The sequence below is a fragment of the Thermobia domestica genome, chromosome 9 (assembly GCF_964235325.1).
Source record: "Thermobia domestica chromosome 9, izTheDome1.hap1.1, whole genome shotgun sequence".
NCBI lineage: Eukaryota > Metazoa > Arthropoda > Insecta > Zygentoma > Lepismatidae > Thermobia > Thermobia domestica.
In genome coordinates, this window is record NC_137462.1 from 102,696,616 (window position 1) to 102,709,162 (window position 12,547).

General features: G+C 36.3%; 1 protein-coding gene across 8 annotated transcripts in view; it reads left to right on the top strand.

Annotated features, from left to right (window-relative positions):
- LOC145694896 (uncharacterized) overlaps positions 1-12,547 on the top strand; it is a 136,975-nt gene that overhangs the window by 21,759 nt on the left and 102,669 nt on the right. Inside the window, exon 1 of one of the 8 annotated variants that reach the window (XM_081771626.1) lies at positions 7,834-7,854. The exons of the other annotated variants lie outside the window; for them this stretch is intronic. The gene's annotated coding sequence lies outside the window, so the exon portion shown is untranslated. Of the gene's footprint in view, positions 1-7,833; positions 7,855-12,547 lie in introns of those variants that run through there. 8 annotated transcript variants of the gene reach the window in all.

The window sequence follows — 12,547 nt, forward strand, 5'->3', positions numbered from 1 at the left end:
TTTGTTTTGCATATGCCCACATTCATGTTCAGTTACATCTAAAGAAACTAAAAGCAATTTTGTGACCGAGCGTTATAGTAATGTATGATTGAATTCCGGGTATATGAAGGCTCATAAATATGCAAATTACCCATATGGGCCGCTAAAATTAGTACAATACACATTGAGCCATGGAGAACTTTGCATTTAAATCAGTTTTACATGAATCCCGAGGGGACACTTCGCGAATGTACCTTGTCAGACTTATTGAATCGAATGCATATGTTCTTCAGCCATTTAAAACATTTCGTTACGGTGTTAAACAAGATGAAAGTTTAATTATATTATGCCATATCAGTTTTTCATTATAGCATAAAATAGCAAATTTTTTTAACAAACGTTACCCAACATTTACAGTAGTTATATATATATATGTCCAGGGACGCTTTGAGGTGGAGAACTAATATTAATTTTTATCAAAAGTTATGCAAAATGATTCACTTATTTGTTTGTTTTTATTTACCAATTGTAATAGCGAGAAACATAAAATCCATACTTTTATGATAGACTTAAATCTTCGGTTTGAATACAGATAACTTTTTAATAGTAATCTAATGACTGAATACTTCAACGGGTTTGTCCATGCGTAACAGTCAGTGGGGATACAGCCCTCATGATCTGGGATGTAGAGCACTACTCTCAAGATTCAAAATTTGCATGAAAGGAAAGGATACTGTAGTAGTTAACACGTAGGCACGTTAAACTTGAAGCCCTTGCTCGATTCTGGGACGTTTTACATTTTCGCCCTTGTAATAAAGTACCAATACGTAATAAATAAAATGAAATGTCATCTTGGGAAACTAAAACTATGTAATACTGATTAGTTTATGGCAAAGTGGTAAAGGAAAAGAAAATACTAAATGTATATAGAAATAAAAGAAAAATAAAAATGTATTCAATGTATATGCTAATATCTGAGGTTAGTGTTTGTGGAGTTTGTCGTATATCCGCAACTGTGGTTCTAACTTTATAATTGATCTAAAATAGATCTCAGGTATCATCAATATAAAGAGGATGGGGAAAGGGAAGGAGAGAGCGAGTAGAAGGAAACCGAGGATGAAGTAAAGAAATCAGTTAGTGGAAAAGCCAGGTGTGTAAACTTGTCAGAAGTACCTTAAACATGTAGTGGTGTATGTTTAGCAAATTTTGTAGAGTCTAGAAAGCATAGAAGTAAAAGGGTATGGAATTCAGTAACTAAGATTCTGACCGCTTAAGCACCGTCTCCTTTAGCCTAACCGGCATAATCGTGGTACGTCAAACTAAAAATTTCATTTCATTTCTGACTGTTTAAGAAATGGATGTGTTTGTTCTTCCGTAATGCCACGGGTAAATCAAGTCTGGGATAAGACTGGCCAATCAGAAATACGTATAGAATTAAAGTTCTTATGGATTATTATAGACAGTATTACTGACATTCATGCGGTTAGTACAGTCATAACCTAATTTGCTTTATGAAAGTTGTATTATTCCTACTTTCATTTTTTAAATTGTGTTCATTTTAACAGTTGTGAGTGCATAACCAGATTCCAGAATAATAGTAAATTTAAAGTATTCCAATTGAAATATAGTTTTAAATAAAATTTATATTTCAAAATTAATAAGGGATCCATTTAGAATGAAACGGTAAAGTGGGTTAAAATCACTGGTGTATCAGGTATCTGTTTTAGCGCTGAATATTGTAATGTTTGTTTTACTGCCTGAAGTGATGTTAGCGAAGTTACACGTTGGAGTAGAGCGTTAAAACTGCTCATATATAATTCATTGTTGGAAAGTAATCTTTTGTCAGAAGTTTAAAAACTTTATTTTTCACGGGAGTAAAAGCTTAGTAGTAGGATTAAAGGACGGAAAACAACCAAATGTATGAGTATTATTCCGTGCTTTTTACAGTGTTAAAGTAGCTAAACTTTCTTTTTGTTTGTAAAAATAGGTCAACAGTAATTGGACTTCTATAGGACAAACTGTTTAATATTGCAAGACCAATTTATTTGGTTTGTGAGAATAATGACTCACAAGTTAATATTATAAATTGAAAACGTACAGTGTATTGCACTGGAAAAAAAAAAGTCATAGCCCTCTCCGTTGGTCTAATGTCCAACGTGCTCGCTTTTGGTACACGGGGTTTCGGGTTCCATTCCTGATGGTAGATCCTTAAAATGTGAACCCATTACAGTTGTTCAGATTCCAGCTTAAATTGTAGGTCCACGTCTCATGTAGCCTCGGTGTTGAAAGGAACCCTAAGCTTCAATTCAACAACAAGAACAACAAAAAATTCATAGTATAAGGAAAAAAAACTCATTTTCCGATTAGAATCCTTTTAAGTAAAAACTACGTAGAAGAAAAAGAGAAACAGGAAATATAATGTTACCACAAAAGTGGAATACTAGTTGAAATTTTAAGATGGAGATAATACTCATATACATATTTAAAACACAAAATATAATTCATCTGTCATTTACCGTTCTAATTTTAGCAGCAGTTTAGTATTGCATCCTTTTATAAATGAAAATCTAAATCCCTTTTGACCACCTAGGCTACATGAGGCTACAGCTTAATGTGGTATCTTTAGAATGGAAGCAAGATTAATCTACAGAAGATGCATGTTTTTTCTCTACTTATTTCCCATTATTAATTAAGAGAGTGCCCTTCTTCATGTTGTTAAGAAATCAGATTAATCGAAAGTATTTGAAACATACATAATCATCGGTTTTCTGCGTTATGAAACTCCTTGACGCGAGATTAAATTAAGGGTTTGTAACATTCCTGCACCTTCCCCCGAATTTGATACGATATCTCGTACCCGTGAACTGATAGGTTCACTCACTAATTCGCAAAACGCAAATTTACGGTCTATGTTATTCCTTGTTTTAGCTAGCAGCAAGTAACTATTAACTAAGAGATCAGGTTCATAGAAAATATTTGAAGTATATTCAGTCATTGGACTACGCTCATGAAATTCTACGAGTTCGAATTCATAAAAATAGTTTGGGAATCGAAATAATTAAACAAACAGAAATTAGTATCACTATCATGATCCATTTCTATGCAAATTGCTAGCTCCATGAATTTTGTGTGATGTGCCAATGTGTAATCTATATAGTCCTGAGAGTTCAGTCAAGACCTTGGTGGTGGTACTGTTAAAACTACTGAAATCTGTACAGTAGCTTTCGAGTGTAATAGTTCTTTGTATGGTTAGATATTAGATTAATGGAAAGCCTTGCTATATTGAGTAATCCGTTACCATACACCTATCTGCAAAGTACTAATGGTATTTGACTACTCTTTTAGACAATATAAAGGTACCCATGATGAATATCACAGTATTTGAGCTAAAGAAGAAATCAACCTAAGCGTTCAAATATGTGTCCCATTGTGTGACCAATATATGAATGCCGCCCATGTATGAATAAAATGTGAAAGATTGGCGTTCGAACCATTGACGAACTATAACCTTCACGTCATTATCTAAGTAAAACATTTCTTCTTTTTCTTCTTCTTCTTCTTCTTCTTATTATTATTATTATTATTATTATTATTATTATTATTATTATTATTATTATTATTATTATTATTATTATTATTATTATTATTATTATTATTTAACTAGAATGTTCAGTTGCACGAATAGCTTCGTTGTTTTTGAACTATATGCGCTTCATACGCATCCTTCATCCCACGAGACACTTTAGCTGATTGACATTCTTCAGCAGTGAGGAACTGTAGAACAACACATTAATCTTGTTTGGACGATTTAGGTACGTGGAACACCATCTTTCAACTGTTATTCCTGAAGCAATAAAAAAGGTGCAATAATTACTTCTACTAAACATGAACAAGAGCATATGCGTGATATACGGCTACTACTATACATTCCATCTCACCATACTGTAATTATGGTCGATGAATCGTCAATTAATGGCAGTTAGTCAGTGAATCAGTTAACCAATCGTCATACATATACAACCGTCTGGCTTCGTTCTTATAAACTCATTGATTTTAGTTTTCGTTCTAGAGTTCTAGAATCCCTCCCATGATATCACTAAATGAATTTTACACAGGAAATTTTATAGTTTTAGTTTCACATTTCTTGACAAATGTTAGACATCCCTGAAATGCATTTTCTGAATTTTTTTTTTTTTTTTTTTTTAAAGTTGATACTTAGTTCGCACTATGCAATGGAACTATATATTCGCATAATTTCATGAATGCAAAGAATTTAATAAAAGGAAGGTACGAATCCGGTGAAAATTCAAAGAATGAAAAAGCGAATGATTCCAGGTCTCCAGTTTGCCGTGCTTGTTTGTTTACCTACGCTACCCAATCACACACACATTCTTGAGGTCGGTGATAAGTTATTCATACCACGCATATTATGATAAAAAAAGTTAATTAAAAATAAAGTAATTGTTCAGAGTTTCGCACACGTGCACCACATGCTTGCATTGTTGATCAAAATCATAGAGATTGCTCTTGCATTGCTGATCAAAATCATGGAGACTGTGCAGTAGGGTAGAGTGAAATATACTAGAAAAAATGAACTTTTTGTTAAGTTTTTTTCATTTATTTATTTTCCTGACCATCAAGTAGTTCCAATTAAAGTGTAAAGCTGTATGTTAAAAATTGCAGAGCTATATGAGCTCATCTTCAGGTGGCACACTGGAGGAACAGAAATCTTGTATGGAATCATGTTTAGCAATCCCTTCGGGAGTGTATTCGTATTCTGATGAATCCATCTTCTGCTTCCTGGCTACAAACCGATCATGAGGCTTCAGTGACCAGCTTTACAGGTCTGTCTACATTCTGAGAATGACATGAAAATCTGGTAATGTCCAATTTCATCCAAAATTCTTATAAATCGTGTTCGCTGAGGTGGATCGTAGCTGGTGGCTCATATACTTCTAATCAAACATACCAAAATACTCGTTTTATGAAAGCTTTAACTTTGGGATATCAAACTGGTGTATCAGCCGAATTTGAATGTGCCACGACTTACCTAGGAAATGCTATGTTTCAACCACCGTGTCTCTGCTGACTGTTGCTCGGCATCGAAGTATCCATTTCAGGAGACTGCCTTGCAGCTGGACCATGGATATTGCATTCCACTCCTCTTTACAGGCTTTCCACAGGCCGGAAACTGTGCGGACTCGACGAGGGGACAGACTCCGCTTGAGAAGTCCGAAAGCACAATGGTCCAATGAACTGGCATCTGAACTCTTGACAGGGTATCAGAGAAGGGACTAGAAGTAATTCTAGTTTCGTGTTCCTTACGGCGATAGAATACCAGTAATGGTTTCGCCGTATGGCTAGATGCCTTGTCTTGATACATTTCAACTTGGTTCACGTCTTGTGCGTACAATGCTGGTATTTCAGGTCGTACATTTCAGTCTCGACATGAGTCTAGTAGTTCGCGGCATTGATTTTAACGTTTTGCTCTACCTTTTGGAGATGTAATTTGCTCCTGTACGAATAACCATCCACAATAATGAACCCTTCTGGGAAAATTTGCTTCGGCCCTTGGCGTAAACAGGTCTGTATGTAATAGCACGAACTTTACCACAGTCTGTGAGGTAAATCTACACCTTATAAAGGGTTACAATAAAATTAAGCGATCACCCTTGAAATGACGATCATATCGCCTCCTACAGTTCCTTTTCCCTAAGCCACATGACACAGTGTCAATGCGTGGAACACTGCTCTTGCGAACGACCGTGAAGTGGTTGATAGTCCTCTGCGATGTACGGCATTTGCCGGTCGTCACACGCTGTATGGGGGAAAGGGGGGAGTCGGAGGTCATAAACCACACACAGTAGCGGCGAAGTTCTTTTCACGGGAGGCCGGTTTCTGGCTGTTCGCGTCGGTGTGACGGGCCCAGGATTCAGTGGTACATATTTCCGTAAAATACGATGCACAGCGCCGTAAACTTGGTGTTGGAAAAGCCACAATGAACCCCTGCAAGAATCTGTTCAGTTCCGGCGGCACCAGATTACGCCCAACCACTGCTCTGCTGCGTGACTAACGAGATACTGTTGTTTGCCTTGTGGCAATTTCACGGCGATCAGTTGCACATTGACTTCGACTCAATATAAATGAATCAACCTCTCTAGTATTTTTTTAAACAAAAAATTATTAGGAATAGTATTTATATTGTCTTTTCAGAAAATCTTAAAAATACACACTTGATTCCAATGCGTTAGGTTACATTGCTGGATCCGTCAGGTTTTTTCTAGTTAACTATTAACACAACAGACACCGCTGGCCGCATTATTTTCGTGATACAACAGGAGTCTTTAACTCGGCATTCTACGATAATTCAGCACCGATCGAGCTGCTCGTGTTATTTTTCGGGTTGATTTTGCCGTATATTGATCTTGACTGTCAGGTGGTGAATCAAGAGTCATTCAAGGTTTCAATTTTTTTTTTTTTTTTTAATGCAAAGCCTGTTAGTTCACTGTTTGCAAATTGTTGAGCATACTGGGACATAATCTCGGCATTGTGTCGTATAGTATTTGATTCTTTTGAATATATTCAGCAGTCATCCCACGGTGGTGTCGAATCTGGTTGTCGTTCGGGATAGTGTCGATTGAATTCATTGGAACATCTCGGTATGAGTAACCTTTACGCCTAACATCAGTATTATTACCATACATTTGTCCTTTAACTTTTTTCTTCTTTTTTTTAAATTTTTCTTACGTGCGGGACTTTTCGAGCACACTGTACATATTGCAAACTAATGTGTGTACTTAAATATTGAGATTGACTATGTGTATGTGTAAAAAGCAGAGGTGTGGATTTGGTTGGTTGTGCTTTTGCAGGGGTGAAATTGAAGATTTGGGTATTGAGATGGATTGAAGGATTATATTCGAGTAAGAGAAAACAACGATTCGAAATGGGTTTGCTTTTGTAACTGTTATTCGTCAGGGCATTTTTCTGCCTCACGGTAATGCGCATCATATGTTGACGGAATGTTGCAATTTTGCCGTGACCATGTATTTACATAAAAGAAAGTCGTCTCGTGTAACAGCCAGGTATATATATATATATATATATATATATATATATATATATATATATATATATATATATATATATATCTTCTCGTGTAACAGCAGGTGAGATATAAAACTATCTGTGAAAACTGACGATTTATACTGGTTTAAAAATTGATAATTTCCAAAACGTTGGGAGTTTCGTTTTCTGCTGATTAGCTGAGGCCTATTTGATCTTTCGGTCGTTATATCAGGGAGAAAGCGGATTAGGGTAGTATTCGTGCTTGTATTAAAGCATTATATACTACGAAGTAAATCTAATTCCATTATTATTCTTTCCAAGATCTTCTTAGCCATTATATTAAAATAAATATGCTCGATTCGTTCTGGTAAGGTTCTAGTGTCAATACTATTCCAATATTGTGGAAGCCCCTTATTACGAAGGGTAGGTCATAAAGTTCGTACTGCCACCAAGAAGGAAGGTATCTAGATGGATTTCTAATGATATAGTACTCGTTCTTAAGATATACTTCACATATAGTAATAATATGCAAATATAAGCCATGATAACTATGACCCTTGTTTCTAGATGTGACAGTGCTTTCTGAGCTCTCTACAAAAGAGCCAGAAGTGTCCAAACTTGAGTTGTACTGACTGTGAGGTCGAGTTAAATGTAGTCAAAACTGTATGCTAAAATTGTAACTAAAGATGATACAAAAGCCGGCAAGTTCAGCGGAGAAGCATAAAAAGTATTATTTTATTATTTTAGGAAAACCGATGAAGATTGTAATCGGATGATGCAGATTAGGAAATATCCATATAGGAATTTGAGGTACGTTGATAAATTAAAAAAAAAAAAAAAAAAAAAAAGTATTTTTTCTTTCTTTCTTTTAACTTCATGCGTAGGAGTGTAGCTTAACTGGCCATCATGATATTCCTGAATCGAGACTTTCATCATTAAAAATAGTTTCTTCAATCTTTTGGTTACCAAGCCAATTCTGCAAGATAAGGCCATTGTACCGGGCCGAATGTTAGAACTGTTCGTAGCTCAGGCCCTAATTAGCCTAGGCACATGAAGCAAGAAGCAGGATACTCAGAAAAAAATACAGAATATGACTTATCCAAATTGAACGACCTGTCGCCTCAGGGGGATATAGAAAATGAATGTCTCCCAAGTAGGATTCTCGTTTTGTCGTAGGGGCCGCGGTGGCTCAGTGGTAGAGCGTTCACCTCTGGTGCTAGGGGTCTCGGGTTCAAACCCTGCTCCCGCCACGTGAACTTTGTGGTGGACAAACACCGTGTGCGTGGGTTTTCTCGGGGTTCTCCCGTTTCCTCCCACTTTCTTCATTCCACCATTTCATTCATCTCTCATCTTCACCGTCTCCTTTAGCCTAACCGGCATAACCGTGGGACGTAGAACTCAAAAATTTCATTTTCATTTTTTCGTTTTGTCGTGACCTGCAGTGTGTTATTAAATTGGCCATCACTCTAAAGAATAGCGAAATGATACGAAGCTGTATTATAGCGACTCGAGACCAACATGGTTTAGTTTTGTTATCTTTGCTTTATTCTGGACTGGGAGCTCATATCACACTAGTGTGACAGCTTCCCTGGGAGTGGGTATAATAAATAAATACATTGACAGTTGATAACACTTATGTAAAGTAGGCATCATGTATTATCATATACAGTTATGTCTCAAGTCCCCTGACATAGGGTAACTCTGTTATTATCAGTGTTACAACAAAATGTAAGAGGGGAAAACGGTCTCCAAATATGATGTTTTCAATCTCAAGTGAAGGAATTTTTTAAATCGGACGAGCCGTTTGGGCTGTACGCTCTTTTTGCGCCCAATGTTAAATGAAAATGCAACGTTGCCATTTTCCTGGACCCACAACATGAGTGAATGAAGTTATTGTTTGAAATGGGGGCTAGCCATCGACATGTTAGCGTAAAAGACAGTAACTTCATTCACTCATGTTGTGGGTCCAGACAAATGGCAACGTTGCATTTTCATTTAACATTGGGCGCATAAAGAGTGTACAGCCCAAACGGCTTGTCCGATTTAAAAAAAAAAAAAAAAAATCCTTCACTTGAGATTGAAAACATCATATTTGGAGACGGGTTTTTCCTCTCTTACATTTTGTTGTTACTCTGATAATAACAGAGATACACTGTCAGGGGACTTTCGAGACACCCTATATATACAGGGTGGCCCACAAGTAGGTATGCACTCCTCCATTGATCAAGTATAACATTCTCGTCTATGAGTTTATTTGCTTCAGCTTTTCCGAGCTTAAGATGTAAGTAAAAACACATTAAGAATAAATAATAAAGAAACTAAGTATACTTGATGGATAACAATAAGAAATGATATAAAATGCAGTACAGTACTATATACCTACATATTATCATTTACTTTAATTCGTTATGTATATTGCTATTATTAATGAAAAGCATGCGTATTTCTGGGTTCAATTCTCGGATGTTGTGCGGAAAATTCCTTGTTAATCCAAAACGGCTATGGGGGTTGATGTGTTGAGCTCGAATCATCTAACTAAATAGCATTTCGTCGTCCATAGCCGTCGTGGCCTGTAACAGTACGAAATTATATAATCGCTGATGTTTAGGGATTAAAAGATACAAATTATTTAAGACCATCTGCTAGAATTAACGAATTCATGAATATACTTTTATAACGGTATAAAAGGGCTACTCTCTTATTTTCTTTACATTTTCTCATTCAAATTGCTGACCTCATACAAACACACAGAGAGGTGTCATTTCTGGCGACTCAGAAAGATGTGCTAGGAAAAAACTAACCTCATCTCCCAAAGCAGAACAGTTACGACTCTCACCAACACAGAAAAGGTTCAATATCTATGCTCCATGTGTGCATAGTTGTCATGCCAACGAGATGCTGTTGCCTTGGTGACTGAAAAACCAGTTTCGCAGAGTCGCCTAGCAACGCATCACATTATCCAAGTGATGGCAGCTGCTTCTGAGAGGTGAAGGGAATCACTAGCGAACAGAAGCAAACGCCGATCAGTTAATACACCGCGCTACTTAACCATTAATTTCTGTGGTGCAGGAGAAGGGAAGCGCGATTGCTCGTAATAAACTTGTGAAACAGGAGCAAAATGATGATCATACAGTTTCAGGCCACGTAGCACTTTCTCTCTTGACAGCCGGGTTAGACTGCAGATGGAAATGTTCTTATTTTGTCTCCGGTTCAATTTGGTGTGAGTTCGATCTCTACAGAAATGGGTCTGAATCTGATTACATTTTTTTCCCCTAAGCAAAGAAGCAGTGAATAGAGTAATAAAATTCATGAGGTTATTCTTTTCTACCTGCAACTTGTACTATTACTTGTATGTAAAGGTTTAATACTAACTGAATTGCATATAGATGAAGAATACTGCATTGCCATGAAGTTGCTTAGGACCAAAAGAGCATTCATATGCCGTAATCATATTTTGAGAATGATGGTTTATCGTTTCATTAGTAGAGTACACATAGTTGGCGCAAATTCCATGATAATGACTGCCAGATCTATTATTCTATCAAAGAATAACTATTGTCGATGTTACATCTCAGCTTTCATAGGAAACAGATAATTCCGCCACTTTTTAATTAATGTCCTCGAATACAGTTAATTTAAAGATTTCATAATCCTTCATAAAACCATTTTTTTTTTCTCTTTTGGTAATGTGGGCACAGTGGTCCAATGGTAGACCGCTTACTTTTGCGCATTGGGTCCCTGGTTCGATCGTGGGCCAAATAATTTTGTAGTGGACAACATCGTGTGGGTTGCTTTTTTTTAAGGGTATTCCTGTTTCCTCCCACATTCTCATTCCACAAATTCGTCCATAATGCACTTGCTGTAATCATCCGTCTCCCTTAGCCTAACAAGCATAAGCGTGGGAAGTTAAACTGAAAGATTTAATTTTTCTTTTTCGTTTACGTCATATCTGCAAAAGCATCACTATCATCACTCTATATATATATATATATATATATATATATATATATATATATATATATATATATATATATATATATATATATATATCCAGGGTGTATGTACAGGGTGTTAATGAACTATACCTACAAACTGTTAAGAGGTGATTTCCTTACATCCAAATAAGATAAAAAAGTTCATATGTACATGTGGGAAAAAGTGCATAGTTTCAGAGCTAGGGCTGTCCAAAATCGTGAAAAAGCCAAATTTCAAGAGGTCCTATTTTGAATTCGAGAAATTGTGGATAATAGTCCTTATGAGAGTAAAGGAAGTTATCCATATTCAGTCCAAAAATGCACATTTCATTAATGTTCAGTGGATGTACAGAGCATTCCCTGCAGGGTGAAATTCCCAGATATGCCATCTATCGAATTTTGAGATATGCTCTCACTTTATGATTTGTCCAAAGCAGGCAAACGATAAGTCTTGATAGCAGTGAACACGGAATCCTTTGGAGCGATGTCGGAAGTGTTAAGGATCATCAGGAGCACGGCCTCTCCTACTCGGGAAACGCATGCGGCGATTTTTCTTTCACTCTTATAAGTGAAGAAAACATGAAATATACCGTGACGAAATACATCGCATCACACGTTATTCTATATTTAAAAAAAAAAAAAAAAAAAAAAACGAAGCTGCCGGTTCCTAACATTTCCGACTTCCCTACGAAGGATTAAATGTCCATTGTTGTGAAGGCTTACCTCCTGCCTACTTTGGTCCTTCCTTGAAACCAGGGTATATCTGAAAACCATATTGAGAGCATTACTCTCTATAGGAAATACCCTGTACACCTATTGAAAATTGATGAAATATGCACTTTTGGATTGTGTATGGATACGCTCATAAGGACCACCATGCACAGTTTCTGGAATTCGAAATAGGGCCTATTGAAATTTAGCTTTTTTTGCGATTTTGGATAGCCCTAGCTCTGAAACTATGCACTTTTCGCCATAGGTCCATATGAACTTTTTTTCTCTTATCTTGATGTGAGGAATAACCATTTACAGTTTGTCGGTATAATTCATTAACACACTGTATATGTAATAGGCGCGCACCCAGAAATTCTTCTTGAGAGTAGTCCAAGCCACTACGTCTATGTAGTAGTGAACGGGTATTATTCTGCACCCGAAAATACGATAAATAATTGTAAAATACTTCCACCTGTATTTTCATAAAAGAATGATAGAACTAGATTGTTTTTTATATGAGAAAGAGTTTAGATGAAGTGTAGGATCAAAAATTCATGCTACATCAATCATTTCCCTGTTAAAAAGCATAGTTTTATTGAGAAAATGTACAAGTGTAGAGTTGGAAAGTTTCATCACCCCGTGGAAGGTATCACTAAGGAAGAATTTTCAGAAACTGGACAAGAAAAGGAGAGAAATAGGGGGTGGAAATTACTACATTAAAATGTTTATATCTCGGAATCTTTGGAAATTAGACAAGAAATGTAGTATTTAGCCTTAACATTTAAAATAGTAAGAGATGCGTTTAGCGTTTTTTTTTT